Genomic DNA, 4,858 nt, shown 5'->3' on the forward strand with positions numbered 1-4,858 from the left:
TTTTTATTAATTTTGCATCAATCCCATCAGAATGACAGCCTAAAGAGATCTCTTGCTTTAACACTAACTGCACTTTGTGCCACTGGTGTCCATCACAGATTGCTTGAAGCTGAATCTACTCCTTTCTGTATCTTAATTGCTTCAAAACAGTTCAGTTCAGTCGCTCAGTTGTGTCTGACTCTCAGTCGTGTCCCATGAATCACAGTACCCCAGGCCTCCCTATCCAACACCAACTCCCGGAGTTCACTCAAACTCATGTCCACAGAGTTGGTGATGCCACCCAGACATCTCATTTTCTGTCGTCCCCTTCTCCTCCCGCACCCAAACTTTCCTAGCATCAGAGATTTTTCCAGTGAGTTAACTCGTCGCATGAGGTGGCAAAGGTATTGGAGTTTCAGCTTTAGCATCAGTCCTTCCAAAGAACACCCAGGATCGATCGCCTTTAGAATGGACTGGTTGGATCTCCGTGCAGTCCAAGGGACTCTCAAAAGTCTTCTCCAACACCACAGTTCAAAAGCATCAATTCTTCGGTGATCAGTTTTCTTCACAGTCCAACTCTCACATCCATACATGACCACGGGAAAAACCATAGCCTTGACCAGATGGACCTTGGTTGGCAAAGTAATGTCTCTGCTTTTTAATATACTATCAAGGTTGGTCATAACTTTCCTTCCAAGGAGTAAGCGTCTTTTAATTTCATGGCTGCAATCAGCATCCGCAGTGATTTTGGAGCCCCCAAAAATAAAGTCTGACACTGTTTCCACTGTTTTTCCATCTATTTCCCATGAAGTGATGGGACCAGATGCCATGATCTTTGTTTTCTGAATGTTGAGCTATAAGCCAACTTTTTCACTCTCCTCTTTCACTTTCATCAAGAGGCTTTTGAGTTCCTCTTCACTTTCTGCCATAAGCGTGGTGTCATCTGCATGTCTGAGGTTACTGATATTTCTCCCAGCAATCTTGATTCCCGCTTGTGCTTCTTCCAACCCAGCGTTCCTCATGATATACTCTGCATATAGGTTAAATAAGCAAGGTGACAATATACAACCTTGACGTACTCCTTTTCCTATTTGGAACCAGTCTGTTGTTCCACGTACAGTTCTGACTGTTGCTTCCTGACCTGCATACAGGTTTCTCAAGAGACAGGTCAGGTGGTCTGGGATTCCCATCTCTTTCAGAATGTTCTACAGTTTATTGTGATCCACACAGTCAAAGGCTTTGGCATAGTCGATAAAGCAGAAATAGATGTTATTCTGGAACTCTCTTGCTTTCTCCATGATCCAGCGGATGTTGGCAATTTGATCTCTGGTTCCTCTGCCTTATCTAAAACCTGCTTGACCATCTGAAAGTTCACGGTTCACATATTGCTGAAGCCTGGCTTGGAGAATTTTGAGCATGACTTTACTAGCGTGTGGGATGAGTGCAATTGTGAGGTAGTTTGAGCATTCTTTGGCATTGCCTTTCTTTGGGATTGGAATGAAGACTGACCCTTTCCAGTCCTGTGGCTACTGCTGAGTTTTCCAAATTTGCTGGCATAGTGAGTGCAGCACTTTCACAGCATCATCTTTCAGGATTTGAAATAGCTCAACTGGAATTCCATCACCACCACTAGCTTTGTTCGTAGTGATGCTTTCTAAGGCCCACTTGACTTCACATTCCAAGATGTCTGGCTCTAGGTCACTGATCACGTTATCGTGACTATCTTTTGCGTGAAGATCTTGTTTGTACAGTTCTTCTGTGTATTCTTGCCACCTCTTCTTAAAATCTTCTGCTTCTCTTAGGTCCATACCATTTCTGTCCTTTATCGAGCCCATCTTTGCATGAAATGTTCCCTTGGAATCTCTAATTTTCTTGAAAAGATCTCTTGTTTTTCCTATTCTGTTGTTTTCGTCTATTGCTTTGCATTGATCACTGAGGAAGTCTTTCTTATCTCTCCTTGCTATTCTTTGGAACTCTGCATTCAGATGCTTATATCTTTCCTTTGCTCCTTTGCTTTTCGCTTCTCTTCTTTTCACAGCTATTTGTAAGGCCTCCTCAGATAGCCATTTTGCTTTTTTACATTTCTTTTCCATGGGGATGGTCTTGGTCCCTGTCTCCTGTACAATGTCACGAACCTCTGCCCAGAGTTCATCAGGCACTCTATCAGATCTAATCTCTTAAATCTATTTCTCACTTCCACTGTATAATCATAAGGGATTTGAGTTAGGTCATATCTGAATGGTCTAGTGGTTTCCCTACTTTCTTCAATTTAAGTCTGAATTTGGCAATAAGGAGTTCATGATCTGAGCCACAGGCAGCTCCTAGTCTTGTTTTTGCTAACTTTATACAGCTTCTCCATCTTTGGCTGCAAAGAATATAATCAATCTGATTTTGGTGTTGACCATCTGGTGATGTCCATGTGTAGAGTCTTCTCTTGTGTTGTTGGAAGAGGGTGTTTGCTATGACCAGTGCATTCTCTTGACAAAACTCTATTAGCCTTTACCTTGCTTCATTCCGTGCTCCCAGGCCAAATTTGCCTGTTACTCCAGGTGTTTCTTGACTTCCTACTTTTGCATTCCAGTCCCCTACAATGAAAAGGACATCTCTTTTGGGTGTTAGTTCTAAAAGGTCTTGTAGATCTTCATAGAACCGTTCAACTTCAGCTTCTTCAGCATTACTGGTTGGGGCATAGGCCTGGATTACTGTAATATTGAATAGTTTACCTTGGAAACGAACAGAAATCTTTGTCATTTTTAAGATTGCATCCAAGTACTGCATTTAGGACTCTTTTGTTGACCATGATGGCTACTCCATTTCTTCTAAGGGATTCCTGCCCACAGTAGTAGATATAATGGTCATCTCAGTTAAATTCACCCATTCCGGTCCATTTTAATTCACTGATTCCTAGAATGTCTATGTTCACTCTTGTCATTTCCTGTTTGACCACTTCCAATTTGCCTTGATTCATGGACCTAACATTCTAGGTTCCTATGCAATATTGCTCTTTACAGCACCGGACCTGGCTTCTATCACTGGTCACATCCACAACTGGGTATTGGTTTTGCTTTTGCTCCATCCCTTTATTCCTTCTAGAGTTATTTCTCCACTGAGCTCCAATAGCATACTTGGCACCTACTGACCTGTGGAATTCCTCATTCAGTAACCTATCATTTTGCCCTTTGATACTGTTCATGGGGTTCTCAAGGCAAGTATACTGAAGTTGTTTGCCATTCCCTTCTCCAGTGGACCACATTCGGCTGTGGTCCATGTGATCAGATCGACTAGTTTCCCGTGATTACGATTTCAGTGTGTCTGCCCTCTGATGCCCCCTTTCAATACCTACCATCTTAGTTGGGTTTCTCTTACCTTGAGCGTGGGATATCTCTTCACAGCTGCTCCAAGAAAGCGCAGCTGCTGTACCTTACCTTGGATGAACGGTATCTCCTCAAGTCCGCCCCTCCTGACCTTGAACATTCAGTAGCTCCTCTCGGCCCTCCTGCGCCCTCGCTCCCACCGCCTATTCCACGTGGGGCAGCTCCTCTCGGCTGCCGGCCAGCCCTGGCCTCAGGTGTGGGGTAGCTCCTCTCGGCCGCGCCTCTTTGCGTGGTCAGTTGTGCCGGGGTGGCATCTCTCGGCTCTGCCGCCGGGCCAGCGTCTCTTGCGTCTGCACCGCCGGGGCCGTCCTCTCTCACGTCTTAATTGCTTACTAGTATATAAGTTCATAATATAAATTCAAATATAGGGTTTAAGTTCTGTATTTCTTTCAAACTGCATAGTGCCAACAATTATAAAGATATAGCTAAGTAAATGATTTCCTTGTGTGATCACATAATTGTTGTTCTTTAATTTCTAAGTCGTATTCAACTCTTAGTGACTCCAAGGATTGTAGCCCCCCCCAGGCTATTTTGGCCATGGGATTTCACACCTAAGTTACTGGAGTGGGCTACCATTTCCTTCTCCAGAGGTTCTTCCTGACCCAGGGGTTGAACTCACCTCTCCTTCATTGCAGGCACATTCTTTTCATCACTGAGCAACCAGGGAAGTGTGATTACATAATTAATATTTAATAATCTATTACTTTCAGAAATCCTAAGGCACTTTCATTTTTAAGAAAAAAATAGAAAACCATGTAATGAAAGGTAAAAGGGAAAAAAAATGACAAGCAAATGTGGGAAATATAAAAGAAAAATATACAAAAGAAAGGAGGAAGTAAGGACTAAAGAAAGGATGTAAGGGAAGAAGAAAGGAGTGGCAATAGAAGGAAATACAAAAAGGAAAAAATGCCTTCATAGTTTCATCTTCTACATTTAAATGATTGGTTTATTAAAGTTAATGCTAAAGCAGGCCATCTGTGAAGATTTTTTTTTTTTATTGAATAACTTCATTGACTTTATATAAAGAGCAACTTTGTAATTATGAATTTAATATTTTTAAAGATCATATTATAGGTCCTGTTACTCACTGATTATTGACATATCTCTTCTAATTTGCAATAGTATTTGAACAAAGGAGGAGTGAAGAGAATAGAATAATTTTTCATACTCACCATAGCTTTCGAGTAGTCCCTTGACTAAGTACTATTTAATTATACCCATTAAGCATTCCCATTGGTTGATAACACGAGCAGATTATTTTATCCAACAGAAATGTTAAAAAATTGACATCAGATTTTGAGATTTGCATCATGGTATATAATTCTACTGATTAGTAAAATAGCTTCTTTTAGGGTGACTTATTTTTGTGTTTAAGTGAGATAAGTCATGCAACCAAAATTAACAGTTCATAAGGAATTAAAGAGGTCACTTTAGCCAAAAAATGCAATATTATTTCAAGACAGGAAAAATGGAGGTGCCGTGAGTAATTGATACCTGGGTTTATA

Source organism: Moschus berezovskii, chromosome 10 (genome assembly GCF_049115385.1).
Source record: "Moschus berezovskii isolate FMDL1 chromosome 10, NW_MosBer_1.0, whole genome shotgun sequence".
NCBI lineage: Eukaryota > Metazoa > Chordata > Mammalia > Artiodactyla > Moschidae > Moschus > Moschus berezovskii.